This window comes from Hemitrygon akajei, chromosome 21 (genome assembly GCF_048418815.1).
Source record: "Hemitrygon akajei chromosome 21, sHemAka1.3, whole genome shotgun sequence".
Taxonomy (NCBI): Eukaryota; Metazoa; Chordata; class Chondrichthyes; order Myliobatiformes; family Dasyatidae; genus Hemitrygon; species Hemitrygon akajei.
The window spans coordinates 60,106,223-60,125,916 of NC_133144.1; the positions used below are offsets into that span (position 1 = coordinate 60,106,223).

Consider the following 19,694-nt stretch of genomic DNA (forward strand, 5'->3'; position numbering starts at 1 on the left):
CAACCCGCTACAGAGCTGTCGTATTTGTCCTATTCATCTATTGAATATATTTTCAGTGCTGACATAAAAAATTAATTGTTTAAGCTTAAACTGTAAAGATTCATTATTATACCCAAGATTATACTGATAATTATGTTTCTCTCCATTGTGGTTGTCTGGATGAATGTCTTTAGTATTTTCTGTTTCTCACGTTTCTTGCATTCTTATGTAGTTCTTCAATAGCTTCTTATGTCATTTAATTTGAGTTTGAACTTATTGTAAAAAAAATCAAGCAGTTGTGATACAATGTTGGAAATAATTTTGATTTTACTATATAAAGCTTTAAACATTAAACATAACTTCTATTCATATTGAAGCTTATGTAAGTGTTGAGTGTATTGTCATAATAGCTGTAATCTAAGACCTTGAAATATTTGTTTTATTTCTGAGTATGTTTGGTGAAAGCTATGTCTGTATAACTTTGGCAAAATAAAAAGATGTGATTTGCCGCATGGACCTCCAATTAGTCTCCAATTTCTTTCCTTGGTAAGTCACTCTTGTTTGCAGAATTTTCCCCACATGGTTCAATATTGCTTTATCTGCCTCTGCTCTCGTTCAAGTTCAAGTTTATTGTCATCCAACTGTACACATGTATACAGCTAAGCAAAGCAACATTCCTTAGGGACTGAGGTGCAAAACACAACACATGTATCACATACAGGTCATGAAATAATATTAATACAATAAAAAAATATTCTGTAGGTGTACAAGTATTCTCCAGCCTCAAGAGAATGACGCTTCATTTCCCTGTATTGAGAGCTGTACTTAATTGCTTTAAGATGGTGAAATTTTATTTTCTGTCAACATTTCTTTAAAAACAAATGACTTGCATTTATGAAGCAAATATACCAAGATATTTAGCTTATAGTGTTATGAATGAAGGGAGCAAAGTCGCCCCCCCCCCCTTTCTGAGAATCGCAAAATCGCAATTATTTCGGGTCTGATACCCAGGAAATGAGAGAGGTATACATCATGTCAGTAATGAGAGAGAGAGAGAGAGAGACGCAGGATCACAGCAAAGGCAGTTGTTATAGACAACGCAGAATACACGACAAGGTGGAATGTCTCCTATTGACAAAGAGAGGGATTACTGCTATTGTCTCTTGAAGGAGGAATTGTGTATTGAGTACTGTACTATTCATTGAAACCCCTCAGGGGGCAACCAAAGTGGTCTGGTTGAGGGATTGCATCATCCCAACCTGATTGACATCTGAGACCCCGTGAGTGAGGATAAAAGTTGGGTCTGGGGAACACCCCTCAGACACACCAGGAGAAACTCTACGAGACCGGTGGGGGGCTTGTGTGTGTGTCCACCCTTGCCTGGGTGACTAGTCCTCCACGGAATGGTCTAGCTAAAGGACGGATACGGATCAAGATCGTAACAAGGAAAGTCGGCAAGTCTCTCTCTCTCTCTCTCTCTCCCTCTCCCTCTCCCTTTCCCCTCTCTCTCTCTCTCTCTCTCTCTCTCTCTCCCCCTCTCTCTCTCCCCCTCCCCCTCCCCTCTCCCTCCCTCTCCCCTCCCTCTCCCCCTCCCTCTCCCCCTCCCTCTCCCCCTCCCTCTCCCCCTCCCTCTCCCCCTCCCTCTCCCCCTCCCTCTCCCCCTCCCTCTCCCCCTCCCTCTCCCCCTCCCTCTCCCCCTCCCCCTCCCCCTCTCCCCCTCTCTTCCTCCCTCCAACAATTGCCACACGGTGATCAGCAACAACGGCAGACTGTATGAACTGAACTGAACTTTATATTTCCATCGGACAATTCATTATCGCTTACACAACGATAGAGCTTATTTCTTATTGATTATTATTATACCCGCACTTTTAGATTTAGTATTGACGACGTATATTATCTGTATATTTGCATTGATTGTGTATTTTTACTAATAAATACTGTTAAAAATAGTATCATCAGACTTCAACAGCTACTCCTATCTTTGCTGGTAAGACACCCAGTTACGGGGTTTGTAACAATAGTAAATTATTTTTGTTGTAGTCAGTTATACAAAAAATGTAGATCATTGTTTTGGTAATGCTTTGTTTTGGAGCACACGGAGAATTTTCTGACAATCATTTAAGCTGTGGGAGCACTAATGTCCATCTGAACCAAAAGATCAGATACAAACTTGGATTAATTTATTGTCCTGGTGGCACCTCTGACAATGCAGTAATTCTTCCACCTTAAGCTATATTGAAATTTTGGAATGGAATTTTATTTGGCAACCAAGTTGCATTGGATACTTTCGTGGTCTTGCTTTCACTGAACACAATGTTAGATTTGTCTCTCTTAGATTATATTTAATCCCTCAATGCAAGTACATATTGTGAGAATTTAATTGTCATTGAAATGTGCTAAATGAGATGTTGGCCCTAACTTGTCCTGTCAAATAAGTATGACAAACCTGAAAGCTCTGAACTCGGGTATTTAAATCCACAGAAATCCATCAGTTCATGTTTTAAGGGCCTTTTATTACTCTTGATCATTCTTTTATACAAGGTTACCAACAGCTAAATCATGGTAGTATAAATCAGTTATGACAGATTGTTTTCTGCATGGGCACATGGGAGTTGCATCAAGATGTCCTCAGTTAATGCACAGAAGGGGAAATACATATGGTCGGACATTGAGAAGCAAGTGTGATCTTGGCCTGAAACGTCGAATGTATTCTTTTCCATAGATGCTGCCTGGCCTGCAGAGTTCCTCCAGCATTTTGTGTGTGTTGCTTGGATTTCCAACATCTGCAGATTTTCTCTTGTTTGGAATTATTAGATAACTGCCTTGTAAAAGCACAGGTTAGTGTTTGATACTAAGATCTGATAAAATGGGTTTCTTTTGGCCATCAGTCCAACCTATTGTCAGCTGCAACTTCAATTATTGTTAATAGTATTGTTCATTGGCTCCAGGAGATCTAGAATTTGGTTTAAAGAACATTCAAACAAAATACTGTTTACATGAAGTTTTGACATGTTTCTAATTCACAGTAATGTTTCAGAATTAAAAGTTGAAGCAGGTTTTAATTCAATAGTATTGAATTTTTTCTGACTTGGAGACAAACGGTAATCCTATATCTTTGACATGAAAGATTAACTAATTTTCATCTCCATGTATGCTGCCTGAGCTAATGAGTATTTTCTGTGGTTTCTATTTTTATTTTGGATTATCAGTATGTGCAGTGTTTTGTTTTTATGTTATGAGATCCACCACATCAGTACTCTAATGATAAATAGGTTGGCATTCAAACCACAGTGAAATAGTTCTTCAGGAGCAGCTTTAGAATCAAAATGGGTATTGATTTATTACCATCAACACATGAGATGAAATGTGTTTTGTGGCAGCAACACAGTGCAAAGACAAACATTAATACATTTCTAAAGTAAGTTAATAATGCACAGCTAAAGGAACGACGAAGTTGTGTTTCATTGATTGGGTTATTATTGTAGCTTGTACAGTGAAAATTTTGTCTTGCATACAGATTAAATCTGTATTGTGGAACCAAGTAAAACAATATATACTGTTATAAACAATATAACAGAATACAGAAAAGAGTGCTACAGTTAAGAGAGAGTGCAGTGCAGGTAGACTAAGGTCAAAAGTACAAGATCATAATGAGGTAGAATGTGAGGTCAAGAGTCCATCTTATCGTACTGGGGAACCATTTTTCTTATAAAAGTGAGGGGGGGGTGGGTGGTGGAGGGTTGTGTTGAAGATGTCCTGTGAGCTGTGTCATGGGCAGTGCAGCTTTCTAGCTTCTTGTGGTCATGGGCAGTGCAGTTGCCATATCAAGCTGTGTTGCATCCAGATAGAATGCTTTCTATGGTGCATTAATTAAAGGTTGGTAAGGGTTGACAGGAACATACCTAATTTCTTTAGTCACTTGAGGAGGTGGTGGTATAGGTGAACTTTATAGGCCTTGGCATTTATGTGGTTGGACCAAGATTCGTGATGGTCATTCCTAGGAACTTGAAGCTTTAACCTTCTCAACCTCAGCACCATTGATGAAAACAGCAGCATTTGCAACATCTCTCTTTCTGAAGTCAATGAACATCACTTTTGTTTTTCCTAACATTTACGGAAAGGTTGGTGTCATGATATCATATTTTCTATCTCCTCCCTGTATTTGAGATACAGAGCACTATGGTGATATCATCTACAAGAAAAGAAATTTCGAGCAGAATGAGGTCATGCAGTCATGAGTAGGGGACTGAGGACGTAGCTGCGTGGGGTGCCAGTGTTGAAAGTGTTGCTGTTAGTCAGAAAGTTGAGGATCTAGTTACAGAGGAAGGTGTAGTAGGTCTTGTAGTTTGATAATGAGTTTGCTGGGAATTATAATATTGAAGACAGAGTTGTAGTCAATAAACAATAGTCTAACATAGTTGTCTTTACTGTCCAGATGGTCCAGAGGTGAGTGATGGAGCTGGCTCAGTCTGAAACACTCTGCAGCCTCTTTTGATCCTGTGCATTGGAGGCTACAGACCAAGTGATGATGCAACCAATCAGAATGCTCTCCATGGTACATCTTTTGAAAATTTGGTGATATACCAGATCTCCTCAAACATAGTAGCTATTGTGCCGCCTTCGTGATTGATTCAATGTAGTGGGCCCAGGTTCCTTAAGGTTGTCACAGCCTGGTGGGGGGAGAAGGAGTAGAGAGGATAAGTTCCCAATACCTATTAGATGTACTCAATGACATGCATCTCAAATAGCATCTGACAACCAAGTTCAACTTTTGTACTTCATGTGTGGTTTAGCTATTAAGCCTGGCGGAACCATTTCTATTAACGGAGAAGAGGCAAAAGCAGGTTACTGGTGCTTTCAGACCAGTCGCTCAGGGCAGATAAGGCTCATCAGCTATGGTTGGCAGCTCATCTAGGAGAAGGAAAACTCTGATATCAAACCTTAGTTGTTTTGCGGCTATACCTACTCACAGGGAAGGCTTTGGGAGTAAATTCCAAGGGGAAAAAAATGCAGAGCTGGAGTCCCTAAGGCAATCCTATGCTGAGTTCAGTGCTGACTGGCAACTCCTGTAGTGCCACTGGTGCCAAACTTTATTGGTTTCTGCCATTTCTTTGGATTCATCAGTTGTATGGAGAGGGGCAGCCTGCTGCATGGGCAACAGCTTGCTATGCATATTGTATTGCCCTGCCTTACATATCAGTTTCGATATCTAAGATGCAACATCCATAGTCGACCTGACTAATAGAGGTCCACATAGTTTGGCCAGGATAGATCCTCTGAGATGTTGTTGACCAATAACTTGAAGCTGCTTACTCTTTCCACCAGTGACTCTTAATGAGGACTGGTGTATGTTCTCCCAAATTCCCCGTCCTGAAGTCCACAATCAATACCATGGTCTTGCTGATATTGTGAGGTGGTTGTCGCAACACCACTAAGCCAGTTGATCTGCCTCACTCCTGTTAGTCTCATCATCACCATTTGAAGTTTTACCAACAGGCTTTGGAGAATTATTCATCTTAATGGTTCTTGAGGGAACGCTACCTCTTTCTTTATCTCAAAATGCACTTGCATATTAGCATGCTTCACACTGATCTCACTGCCCTCCATTTCCTTTGCCTCACTGATGCAATATACTCATTTAAGACCTTGTCCACATCCTCTGCCTCCAAGCAGTTTTAACCTTGCTTTTAATATTGGTATAGAATGTCTTGGGACTTTTTTTAATCCTATTTATTCCTACTTGCCAATGACTTGTCTACTAATTCCTTTCCTGCGTTCTTTTCTAATTTCTTTATAATCCTCAAGGGCCCTGTTTGATTTTAGCTTCCTAATCCTTGCATACACTTTCTTCCCATGCTTCTGAGACACTGATGTACTAACATCAGCAACTTCAAGCCCTGGAGCTTGTTTCTAATTATGTCTTGGCAAAGCCCTCCATGCCTACTGGCAGGATAAATCAGTGTCTTCACCCAGGCTAACATGCCCAGCACTGAGTCCTAATTATACTCAGCCACCTCTAATGGACGGGTCACTTTGTTTGTGTGCCTGATACCAGATTCTTGAAGCAGGCATACTCCAAGCTATATCACAACAAAAGATTCACCAGTTAAGCAAAATAAAAGGTTTAACTATATTTACAAACCTGTTCTGAAAAACATGTGAAGTTCCCACTGACTGATGTGAATTCCTGTTCTATTTGGTGCCCAAAATGGAGTATCAGCATGAGTGGCATTGAGATTTTTCAGCTTTTTTCATTAACACTGCTGTGCCACTGTTAGCAAAAACTTTGTGGAATAATATATAATGAAATGAATACACTACTTATATCTTTTCTGCTGGATTACATTCGTGATAATTTCTAAACTATCCAGTAATCTCATCAAGAACCTCCTACTCCACTGCTGTCAGAATCTGTGGACTCCACTTTAGTTTCATCAGCTACTTCAGAAACCATAGAACTGGAGTAGAAACAAGTTATCTTTCTCTCCCAAAGGAGTGTCTAAGAAGTAGCAATAAATAAAACAATCATAAACAAGAAAATCTGCAGATGCTGGAAATCCAAGCAACATACACAAAATGTTGGAGGAACTCAGTAGACCAAGCAGCACTTATGGAAAAGAGTACAGACAATGTTTTGGGCCGAGACCCTTCAGCAGGACTAGAGAAAAAAAGTGCTGAAGGGTCTTGGCCCAAAACATTGGCTGCACTCTTTTCCAAATATGCTGCCTGGCCTGCTGAGTTCCTCCAGCATTTTGTGTATGTTGCATATAAACAATGAAAGGTTCTGCAAAAACCTGTAGACATGGAATGGGAAAAATACCATTGAGTTCATTCTTCACAATTTTGTGGAATATGCTAAAATATGTTTTACCTATAAATTTGATGTTTAATACCCGTACTTAGCTTTTTTTGTCACATCAAGTGATTGGTTGTCTGTTGTATCTGATGGTAGAAACCTCTGTGGAAAGATTTTAAGTGGAAAAGCTCTTGCACTGGGCAGTTCTACTCTTGACCTTGGAAGACTGGATCCTGTGGTACAACTGGTCATTTCATCTGGGGTCTTCCGTGGTTGTAGTGGATGACCATGACTTCTGTGTTGGCATGCCCTTTGATCTCCATGAAGCATTGCAGGACCACCTTCCTGGCCATTGGTTCTCACAGTTGATCTCATTCACCTAGTCTGCCTGCTATCCTCATTTGGTTTGGCCCATCTGTTAAAGCAGTGTACTGGGGTGTGGCTGCTGTCACATGCAAACAGCTATTTGGAGCCATGTGACAGCAGAGTGTCCAGTGGGGACCAAATGTGAGTGAGCTGCCCCAGAATGGACACAACAGGCCCCATCATCAGAGGTGCTACCCTTCCCTGGACACCCCATACACGCCAATCAGTTCACATCAGGTGATAATATGAAAATTATAATTTCATACGATTGTGTTGAGTAAGAAGGTCTGCTTCGAACATGATTATGTTAATTGAGAAACCACATCTTGACTTTTCACTTTAGCCTAGGATACCCTTGAACATAGTGCACAAAAAGGAAAGCTATTATACCATGTATAAAATTAAAAATGCTTCCCTCTTACTCTTTATGGAAATGCCATTGATCATGAATATAATCTAAAATTTTATGTGGCTTTGCTTTCAATTCTACAGCTTTTTATATAATTAACTTTCAGGGAGAATTTCTTTTTATAGAGCCATAATTTTCTGTGAAAGCATGATTGATTAATGGCTGGGAATTGTTTGATGAATACTCTGAACTTCATGAAGATGCTGATCAGTAATGATCCCCAGGTTATGGAACTATATTTGAAATTGCAGCATTTTAAGCTTGACGAAATTCACATTTTTGGTAGGTTTTTTTACATGGAATCTTAGCTATTTTGAAGATCATTACTTGAAGTTATTGCAATGATTTCGCCATATGGTGTCAACAAGCAGTGCAAGCTAAAAAGTCTTGTGGACTACAGCTATGTTCATCACTATTCATCAAGAACAGTTGTCAGTTTAACTGAGCTGAAAATGCATTGCTTCATTTCTGTGACAGCATTAAACTGTTGATTTTATTGAGAAGTAACGATGCATACTTCTGCACAGAACTTGCATTTCTTTTCTGTTTAATATTGTTCATTAACTTGGTGAGATTGAATCCTGTCTTAATATCTTGTGGAGCCGTTGACCTCTACTATACAAGTTCAAGTTCATTGTCATCTGACTGTACGTATATGCAATTGAGTGAATCAACATTCCTCCAGACCAGGGTGCATCTACAATACAAATCACATAGCACATAAAACAAAATATTGCCGCTAATAAGTTAATAAAAATAATTTTAAATGTGTGTGGTGTGTAGTACAGGTAAACAGTAAACAGCTTGCTGTCGTACTGATGAGACGTCAGTGGTGGCATTAGCCTCACAGCCTGAGGAAAGAAGCTGTTACCCAGTCTGGCAGTCTTAGTTTTGATGCTGCTGTAACTCCATCCTGGTGGCAGTGGGTCAAAATAATTGTGGGATGACTGGTGGGGGTCCTCAACAATGCTTTGGGCACTTTGTATACAATATTCCTGATAAATGTCACAAATACAGGGAGGGAGACCCCGGTGATTCTCTCAGTGGTTTTTGACCTCTAATATAAAGCAATGGATTTATCAGAGTTTGCAATCTAAAAGGAAGGGGGAAATGATTCAGGTAGATTATACTTTAGCAGACAAGCGGCAGCACACAGGGCTGCAAGTAACTTTTTCCAGTCAGTGTGCAGTGAGTGTCATATTTGAAATTTCTCTTCAGTTGGAGATTTAACGTCAGCCTCTGTATTCAGTAAAAGATAATTTGACTGAAGGTTGTTTAGTTAGCACCATTCATTCTTATTTCATAGTGCCAGTAAAGAGGACATTGAGAAAAGACAAGATTTGCTTGAGAGAAACTGAATTCAGAACCATTCTTGAAGCAGAGAAGTCTTAATTAAATCTTTGTGGACACAGTAAAGGATGAAATGTGTCAGAACAGAAATGTAAGTGGAACTTGCATTCCATTGATTAGTTTTTTACAGCCTGTAGGTTCCTGCACAACTTGCATGATTAAGAAATGGTTGGTGATAACTGAAAAATGTACGCAGAAATTTATTATTTCTTCTGCACATAATTTAAATATTTTAATCCTTGAGTGTTATAGCACAGTGATATAGTTTTACACTCAGATTATGTTGCTGGAAGAAAGGAAAACAGCTAGCACATTTTTGAGGGAAATATTGAAGAAGTAGGGTAGAATTTCTTTGAAAATAACCATTAAACATCTCAAAGTTTAGAAAAACACATAAATAAAATAGAATTGGGTATGCACTTTCAATCAATCAGCTTGCTTCTGATTTGAAAACCACATTAATGTTTGAGATCATAAGATACAGTAGCAGAATTAGGCCACTTGGCTCATTGAGTCTGCTCAGCCATTCCATCACGGCTGATTTTTAAAAAAATCTCTTTCAACCCCATTCTCCTGCCTTTTCCCTGTAACTTTTGACATCCTGATGAATCATGAACTATCAACCGTTGCTTTAAATATACTCAATGACTTACTCCACAGCTGTCTATGGCAGTGAATTTCACAAATTCGCCACCTTCTGGCTAAAGAAATTTCTTCACAAATCTGTTTGAAATGGATGTCCCTCTATTTTGAGGATGTGCCCTGTGATCCTAAACTCCCCCACAAGAGGAAACATCCTCTCCACATCCACTCTGTCTAGGCTTTTCAATATTTGACAGGTTTCAGTGAGATCCCCTCATTCTTTTAAACTTCAGTAAGTACAGGGCCAGCCATCAAATGCTCCTCACACATTAACCCTTTTATTCCTGGAGTCATTCTTGTGAACCTCCTCTGGACCCTGTCATCTTTTCTTAGATATGGGGCCCAAAATTGCTTACAATACTCCAGTGCCTTACAAACCATCAGCATCAAATTCTTGCTCATAAATTCTAATCCTCTTGAATTGAATGCTAACATTGCATTTTCCTTCCTTACCACCAATTAAACATGCAAGTTAAACTTTAGGGAGTCCTGCATGAGGACTCCCAAGACCCTTCGCTTCTCTGATTTTTGATTTTTTTCCCAATTTAGATAATATTCTACACCTTTATTCTTCTACCAAAGTGCATGTCTAGTCACTTCCCTACACTATATTTCATTTTTCACTTCTTTACCCATTCTCCCAATCTGTCCAAGTCCTTCTGCAAACTCTCTGCTTCCTCAACACTACTTGCCCTTCTACCCATCTTTGTATTATCTGAAAACTTGGTCACGAAGTCATCAATTCTGTCATCCAAATTGTTGATGTATAATGTGAAAGAAGTGGTCCCAATACTGACCCGTGCGGAACACCACTTGTCACCAGCAGCCAACCAGAATAGGCCCCCTTTTTCCTCACTCTTTGCTTCCTGCCAAAGAGCCATCTTTCAGAAGATACTTTATCTGATAAGACATGATCTGATGTCAGAAGTAGCTTGATTTTGTTTTGAACAGTTAGAGAAAGGATGACCTTAAACAAAAAGTATGACATATATTTGCACTAACAACACATTTTCCAATGACTGAACTGAGAAACATTGATTTGAAGAGTGTCTGGATCAGGTCAGAGCACGTAAGTTGTGCTTGATTGGTATAATACATATATTCATACTTTGATTTATTTAGGCCAGTGGCAAGTATTAACAATGATGGTATAGTTTGTGTCCTTGGTCTGTTTTCACATGAATATGTGAGATAATTTGTTTTGGAGCACAATAAATTTGCTTAATTTATTGTGTGGACTTAGTGACTGATGCTTCGATGTTGGTGCTCTAAAAGGTTAGCTATGCGTAGTGTAGTGGTTTATAGCAAATGACTTGCAAAGATTTTTTTAATAATGCACCATTGTCAAGTGAATTTGAAATGCGTCATCAGCACTCACACATCTCAAAAGAGATACAATCTGTGCTGATGACATATTGGGATTGGAATCTCAAAACTTTTTGTCAAATACAACATCTTAGCACAATCCAAATACAAAATCTATAGAAAATGCACATTTGATGTACTTGACTTGAAAGCAAACTTCCCGCAACTGTTTGAAAAGACTATGAAAATCAACAAAGAATTGAACTTTTAGGTGAATAGAAAGGAATGTAGTTCCAAGTCATCATTAAGGAATTGTGGAATATGAGGATTGAATCAGAAGGTAGAGTTAAGGTTAAAGATGATCCATGGTCTTTATGAAAGACAAAGGAGGTTCAAACTGGCTTTCTGACTATCTTCTGATTTTGTGATTTTATCATTTAACCATTGGTATATACAGAAAAGCACTACTTTCAGAAGTTTTTCTTCTCCATTGTCAATTGTTAACATCATCTTTACCATTCATATTGCAGGGTTACTTAGAAAGAAACTCTTTTAAAAACAATCAGGAATAAGCAAACCCTATCTTGAGGTAAACCAGGGTAAAAGTGAATTTAATGAGCTTACTGCCACTAACATCCTGACTAAGATTGGTACCTATGGTTCATGCACTAAATTGGCAATCTTAACTGAGAGCTCCAATATTTGAAAAATCTCCAGTGTAATTGTCACACTTACACACATTTGGAGGCCTTGTTTTGGAATGCATTACTTTTAAGAGAGAAATTGTTGTGTTTAATCTGGGGGGGGGGGGGGTGATTTTGCAAGTCATTACCTATAATAGTAGTAGTAGTCTCTCGAAGTCCGAGGAAGACGAATGTGTTGCGCAATCAGTGTCTGTGGGCACGCATATGACTTTTGAGGCTTCTTTTGCTTTTGATTTCGACCGCAATGATTGGGTGATCCGTCAGTCGCGGTTAACTGGCTGGATGATCTAGGGCAGGCGATGTTTAGGCCACCTTTTCTAGGCCCCTCCCTGATTACAGGGTGGGCAGCGCTGTCCTAAAAAGGGCTGCCCAGTCACCCTGGATGCTGCCAGACTCCCCTACTGCCCTGGGTTCAGAGGAGAACGACCATCTGTCCAAGGGTCGCCTACATGCTGGTTTGCAACTGCAACTCAGTGGTCATCTCCACCTGTTGGTTCGCTGCTCTCCCATCGCCGTAGGACTTTTGATGAGAGAAAGAAGACGAAGATGCGCAACACAAGGACCTGTGCGTGAAAGATATTATCGTGAAAAAGCCTTAGCACAGAGACAGTCCCACTCTCTCGGCCTCGGAGGTCAGGATCTACTGGCACGAAGATCGTTACACATGGTGGCCTCTTCGGCTACAGGAGTTGCCGGACAATAGGTTGATGAAGTCCTCCCTATTGACCGCCTACGGGACTCCGGCTCCAGATTTCTTCTCAGGGTTTACTCCCTTAGCCTTTCCCATGATTTGGTGTGGCCGCAAGGCAGTAGAGGTTTTAAAATCAGAGTTTTCCTACTCCTAGGTGGGCAGCACTTTATAGGTAGTGAGAGCTTATCCTCATTACCACCTCCGGCTATGTCAACCTTGGAAACTGTAATATCTTAATAAGCTGGTAAGGAAGGCGGGCTCTGTCGTGGGCAAAGTACTGGAGAGTTTAACATCGGTAGCTGAGCGAAGGGCGCTGAGTAGGCTACGGTCAATTATGGATAACTCTGAACATCCTCTACATAGCACCATCCAGAGACAGAGAAGCAGTTTCAGTGACAGGTTACTATCGATGCAATGCTCCTCAGACAGGATGAAGAGGTCAATACTCCCCAATGCCATTAGGCTTTACAATTCTACCTCCAGGACTTAAGAACTTTTTAAAGCTATTATTAATGCTTTTTGAGATAGTGATTTAGATGCATATCATATTTTTTTACTGAGTTAAGTATTGTATGTAATTAGTTTTGCTACAGCAAGTGTATGGGACATTGGAAAAAAAGTTGAATTTCCCCATGGGGATGAATAAAGTATCTATCTATCTATCTATCTATCTATCTATAGACCATATAAACCTATAAGTTCCCTGTGATGAACAAACACAACACAAACTGTATCACCTGGATGCCTCACCTAGGGTTTTTCAATTGCTGCATGTAACGGCAAATACAGTAAACAAAACATAGTTGTTACACAGTTGTGTTGCAAAAATCAAATGTCTTGGAAGATAATATTGAAAATAACAAGCACACAGAATATTTTCAAAACTATAAAATTGGTTTTGTCTTAAAAACATTAAGTAACATATTCTTTGTGTTCTACATCTCTCTCCATAATTATGTACTGATTTAGGGAGAAAAACATAGCAGCATAGTACAGGCTCTTCAGCCCCACAATATTATACTGACCTTTTAACCCACTCCAATATAAATCTAACCCTTCCTTCCACATGCTGTAGCCCTCCATTTCTCTTATCCATGTGCCTATCTAGGAGTTTCCTAAGGGCCCCTAATGTATTTGCCTCCACCACCAACCCCGGCACAATCGATATTACGAGCTTGTCTTTCCATTTTGAAGGGAAACTGAAAATACATAGGTCCTGGACCACCTGCGCTGAATTCCTTAATGGTTCTTGGACCATTAAGAACATTAAGAACATTTCACATTCTTGGACAAACAATTTTGTAGAACTGAAAATGATTGGTGGCTTTTTTGGCAGTACGAACTATATGCTTTCTGGATATGCTGGTATGCTTGTGCTTAGCAACTGCTTTACTTGATTCTGAAAATAGGATTATAATCTGGTTTCCATTAAAATTGCAAAATTTTATATAATTTTATTATATATATTTGTGTTTAAGAATATAAATGACCTCATCATTGAAATGTGACCTCTATTGTTTAGCAGACCCACAGAATCAAAATAAAAAAGGTTTTTAATTGTAGGCATACTTATATCTCAGTACAATTTAAACTGTTATCATTTAATTCAGAGTTTTTTCCTTAAAGTCAGCATGCAATACCAAAACAAAAGTGCATTTATATGATAGGTCAAAGAAGTATAAGCAAACAAGATTTTAAAACAAGCTACATTAAAATGTGCAAATGTGTTTCCTCAACACTACCTGCCCCTCTACCAATCTTTGCATCATCTGCAAACTTGGCAACAAAGCCATCTATTCCATCATCTAAATCATTTATATACAGCATAAAAAGAAACAACCCCTGTGGAATACTGCTAGTCACTAGCAGCCAACTAGGAAAGTATTCTTTTATTCCCACTTGCGGCCTCCTACCAATCAGCCAATGCTTTAACCATGCCAGTAACTTTCCTGTAATACCATGGGCTCTTAACTTGGTAAGTAGCCTCATGTGTGGCACCTTGTCAAAGGCCTTCTTAAAGTCCAAGTATACAACATCCACTGCATCCCCTTTTTCTATCCTATGTGTAATGTCCTCAAAGAATTCTAATAGGTTCGTCAGGTAAGATTTTTCTTTAAGGAAACCCTGCTGACTTTGTCTTAACTGGTTCTGTGTCACCAAGTATTCCATAACCTCATTCTTAGCAATTGACTCCAACGTCTTTCCAACCACTGACGTCAGGCCCTGTCTGGCTGAATCAATCATAACTTGTATTGATATACTTTTGTATTGACTTTACCTTTGCCAGATATTTGATCAATCACTTTGTGTCTCTATACCTTCTTTGTCTTTTTCACTACTTACTTTCCTACTCATAAATAGAAATGCTGAAAGAACACAGCCCATCAAGCGAAAGACCCTTCATCAGTGTTTTAAAGTCAGAAATAGGTCAGATGGGTAATGATCAGGGGTTTCTTTCTCCAATAGACTAATAAGTATTTATGACAGTCCTGTGTTCATATGAATTTTTGAAAGTTAAGGTGTTTAGCTTTGCACTTAGATTTATAGTGAATACTCCCAATTATACACTGAGTGGTCTTTTTAGTGGGTACAGGAGGTACCTAATATACTGGCCACTGAGTGTATTTCTGCATGTTCATGGTTTTTTGCTGCTGTAGACCATCCACTTCAAGGTTCAACATGCACATTCAGAGAAACTCTTCTGCAGACCCCTGTTGAGAAACTTCTCAATGTGCGGTAGCGAGTATATTGACTGGCTGCATCACAGCCTGGTAAGGAAACACCAATGTCTTTGAATGGTAAATCCTATAAAAAGTAGTGGATATTGCATAGTCCATCAAAGGTGAAGACTTTGCTGTATTTGAGCATATCTACTGTTACAGATTCAAGCAACAATAAATATGTGAGTTAGGCAGGGGTTTATATAACAAATAACACGTTTATTAAACACTGAAAACAAACCCTCCAAAAGTAAACAAATCACTAACGTAACCGGAAATCAGCTGCTGTGCGGCAGTTTAAACAGTTCTTAAAGCAAGGAAGCTTAAACAGTTCTTAAAGCGATGAAGCTTAAACAGTTCTTAAAGCGATGTTGCAAAAACAGTTCTTCAAAGTAGTATTGCAAAAGTTCAAAATGCTCACAGTCCATTTAAGGGAGAGACTTTTTAAGACAATTTAAATTCTCTTTCACGTCGTGTTGCTTCGGTTCCCAAATCAAACTTTTCCCACGAAGAATTTTACGAAGATGATATGTAACGGCTTAAAGGCACTGACCTTTCCTTTACAAAACTGTTCCCAATCCTTTCTGCTATTTCACAGGGATTAACACGAGAACAGTCAACGAGTTCCTTCCGAATAAGGATCAAACAAGGTCGAACCTGTTTCACCGTCGAAGTCGATTCTCCTCGATCTTTAACTCCCGAACTCCGATCTTCACTCTCCACTGATTCTCAACTAGCAGTATTATAAAGAAACTGCTGGCAATGACCTTTTAAACTTTAGGCATTAGATAAAACTTCATCTTTCAACTAAACTGCGTCATAACATTAAATCACGCAGTGGCATGAAGTCAACATGGCAAATCCAGCCACGAACTGCCCCTCCTCTTAGGGAGGGGTCCTCCTTTTATACCCTGTTTAAAAAAAAACAAACAAAAAAAACCTGTCACATGACCTCTACTGGCGGGAAAATGACGTCACTCCACCATCACAAGTCCATTACCTCAAGTCCAGTATAGCTTCAACCCCAGCCACGTGTCACAGGTACGTAACACTACAAGGAGTGCTTTGCATGAAAGCAGTATCCATCATCAGGGATCCACACCACCCAGGTCATATACTCTTCTCACTGCTGCCATAAAGAAGAAGGTACAAGAGCCTCAGGACTCACACCATGAGGTTCAAGAACAGTTATTACCCCTCAACCATCAGGCTGTTGAGCCAAAAGAGATTACTTCACTCAACTTCACTTGCCCTATCATTGAAATGTTCCCACAATCAGTGGATTCACTTTCTAGGACTCTTCATTTCATTATCTTGATATTTGTTGTGTATTTATTTATCTTTATTATTTATTTTTGTATTTGCACAGTTTTTCGCACAACGGTTAGCCGCCCCACTTGGTGCAGTCTTTCATTGATTCTGTTACGGTTATAATTCAATTATGGATTTATTGAGTATGTCCGCAAATAAAATGAATCTCAGGTTTGTATATGGTGACATACAAGGGGTGATTGATAAGTTCGTGGCCTAAGGTAGAAGGAGTCAATTTTAGAAGACCTAGCACATTTATTTTTCAACATAGTTCCCTCCTACATTTACACACTTCGTCCAGAGGTTGTGGAGCATATGGATCTTGGACCTCCGGAAAGTGTCCACAGACGGGTGATTGATAAGTTCGTGGCCTAGGGTAGAAGGAGAATGAGTTATACAGCTCTCATTATTTGCACATGCAGGTCACCTCTGAGTGATGATGCAGAAAGTTTGAAGTCAATAACTCATCTCGTTCTACCTTAGGCCACGAACTTATCAATCACCCCTGTTGAGTTATTAACTTTCAGTGATTATGCAGGAAGTTTGAAGAGTTGAACTGCATGTGCATGTAACGAGAGCTGTATAACTCATCTCATTCCACCTTAGGCCATGAACTTATTAATCACCCCTGCTGTGGACACTTTCTGAAGGTCCAAGATCCGTATGCTCCACAACCACTGGACTAAGTGTGTAAATGTAGGAGGGGACTATGTTGAAAAATAAATGTGCTAGGTTTTCTAAAATTGACTCCTATCTTAGGCCGCAAACTTATCAATCACCCCTCATATATGACAATGATAATAAATTTACCTTGATCTTTGTTGTAATGAGTGGTTATTTGAGTTACTGTCACCTTCCTTTCAGCTTGAACCAGTCTGACCATTCAACTCTGACCTCTCTCATTAACAAGGTGTTTTCACCCATAGAACTGCTGCTCACTTTTTTTTCTTGTTTTTTTTTGCACCTTACTCTATAAACTCTAGAGATGTGTGTGAAAATCCAAGAAAATCAAGTGTTTCTGCGATACTCAAACCATCCTGTTTGGCACCAGCAATCATTCCATGGTCAAAATTACTTAGATCACATTTCTTCCCTATTCTGATGTATGTTCTGAACAACAACTGAACCTCTTTACCATGTCTGCATGCTTTCATGCATTGAGTTGCTGCCATATGATTGGCTGGTTAGATATTTGCATTAATCTGCAGGTGTAGAGCTATACATAATAAAATGGCTAATGAGTGTATATGTTCATTGTTAGACTGAATATGTTTTAATCATCGAAAGGCTTCCAATTTAAAACAAGAAACGTTATTAATTTAGGCCCTGTCAGCATTGATCTTTGAAGTTGAAACATATTTTGAAGCATGACAATGCTCTTAAAGATTTATTTGATTAAATGCACCCTGTGATGTCATAATAATTCAATTGATAGTCTGGTTGGTAAGTGGTTTGTGTGAACAAGCTTATTCCAGTTTTGGATCAACAGGTGAGTTTGATTGTTTCTGCACTAGAAAATGGAAAGAAAAGGCAGCTAAAGTTGCTTGTGTTAATTTGACCCATGCTGGAAAGTGCATGATTATCAGGAGGGAGCAAGATTAGACTGGTTTACAGTGGTTTTTCTTGCTGAAGTAACTACCAGCATTCACAGATTCCACTCGCTGAATGGCATTTGATGAACAGAGAACCAAGTTGGACAGATGAATTTAGTGTATTCAAGAAATAAAAAGGGCAAGAAGGAATTAATATGGTGGTACAAAATTGGGTGGTATTTACTGTCTATAATTAATCTAAACCATATTCAAATCTATAAGTATTTGAGTCTGTGAAATTACCGCCTGTGCAGTTAAACTAAATAGCTGAGTTAAATCGTAAACAGAAGAAATTCTGCAGATGCTGGAAATCTAGGGTAACAGACAAAAATGCTGTAGGATCTCTGCAGGTCAGGCAGCATCTATGGAAAGGATTAAAGAATTGAAGTTTTGAGCTGAGATCCTCCATCAGGACAAGAACGAAACGATGAAGAAGCCAGAATAAGAATGTGGGAGGTGGGGAATGAATGCAAGCTAGAAGGTGATAGGTGAAACCATGTGATGGATGGTGAAGGGGTGAAATGAGAAGCTGGCAGATGATTGGTGGAAAGGGCAAAGGGCTGAAGGAGGAAGAATCCAACAGAAATGGAGAGTGGACTATGAGAGGAAGGGAAGGATGAGGGGCACCAGAGGGAGACAGTAGGCAGTTAAGCAGAAGAGATGAGAGGTAATTTTTTGTATTAGTTAAATTATATGAAGAACTGTGAAGAACAATTATTGGTGTCTGAAACTGGTTATGAATATGTCATATGAGTGAATCTGCAGATGCTGGAAATAAATAAAACCACAAAATGCTGGCAGAACTCAGCAGGCCAGACAGCATCTATGGGAGGAGGTAGTGATGACCTTGTGATGACCTACATCTTTCTTGTAAAGGTTGCTTCTTTTAGTGTTCGATCAAGCATGCAAAAAGAAACCAAGATTTTTATGTACATTGAACTGGAAAATTAGAAAATTAATTTAAACTTTCCCACTGAAGTATTTTGCATTTTACTTATCTTTTTGAAGCTATGACATGGAAAATTTAACACCCGATTGGTAAAAATACTTACTTAACCAATTGTTTAAAACACAATCCTACATAATTAGTTCAAAAAGTTCAAAGTAAATTTATTATCAAAGTACAAATATGACATCATATACTACCCTGAGATTCATTTACTTGTGGGCATTCATGGTAATTACAAAAAAAAAGAAAAAATGATCAATCAAAAACCACACACAGCAAAGAAGGACAAACAACCAGTGTCCACAAGACAATGGACTCTGCAAATACAAGAAGAGAAAAAAAAACAAATAATAATAAATAAACTATAAATATCATGAGTTGTAGAGTCCTTGAAAGAGAGTCCATAGGCTGTGGAACTAGTTCATCATTTGGATGAGTGAAGTTATCCCCTTTGATTCAATAGCCTGATGGTTGAGGGGAAATAACTGTCCATAATATAGTCTGTAATAGCGAGGGTATTTTTTTCACCTGGTATGTATATGTTCTCCCTTTAGGAACTTAATCCTATGTCTAGAATACTAAGTAAAGTTGACCAGACCTCTATGTATGCACAGACATGTGCTGATGTTTAGTGAGCTAAAACTGCACAGTGATTTGAGCTTCCCGCTGCCTGTTTGGCTACTCCTTCATGAGACTTTGATTTTTGGACTTTGTGAAATAATCCTACATCTCAGTGACAGCTTTACCACTACTGATAGTTAAATAATATCTGAGGTGATTTGACTGCAAAGCAGCTATGCTGATCTCCTTGTCTCTGCATTCATTGCTTTTTCCCCAACCTATCATAAAAATAATGCTATCTATATCTATCAGATAT

General features: G+C 39.1%; 1 protein-coding gene across 4 annotated transcripts in view; it reads left to right on the forward strand.

Annotated features, from left to right (window-relative positions):
* The window catches only part of peak1 (pseudopodium-enriched atypical kinase 1), a 227,253-nt gene that overhangs the window by 106,740 nt on the left and 100,819 nt on the right, over nucleotides 1-19,694 (forward strand). Inside the window, exon 2 of one of the 4 annotated variants that reach the window (XM_073025543.1) lies at nucleotides 2,705-2,819. The exons of the other annotated variants lie outside the window; for them this stretch is intronic. The gene's annotated coding sequence lies outside the window, so the exon portion shown is untranslated. The remainder of the gene's footprint in view (nucleotides 1-2,704; nucleotides 2,820-19,694) is intronic. 4 annotated transcript variants of the gene reach the window in all.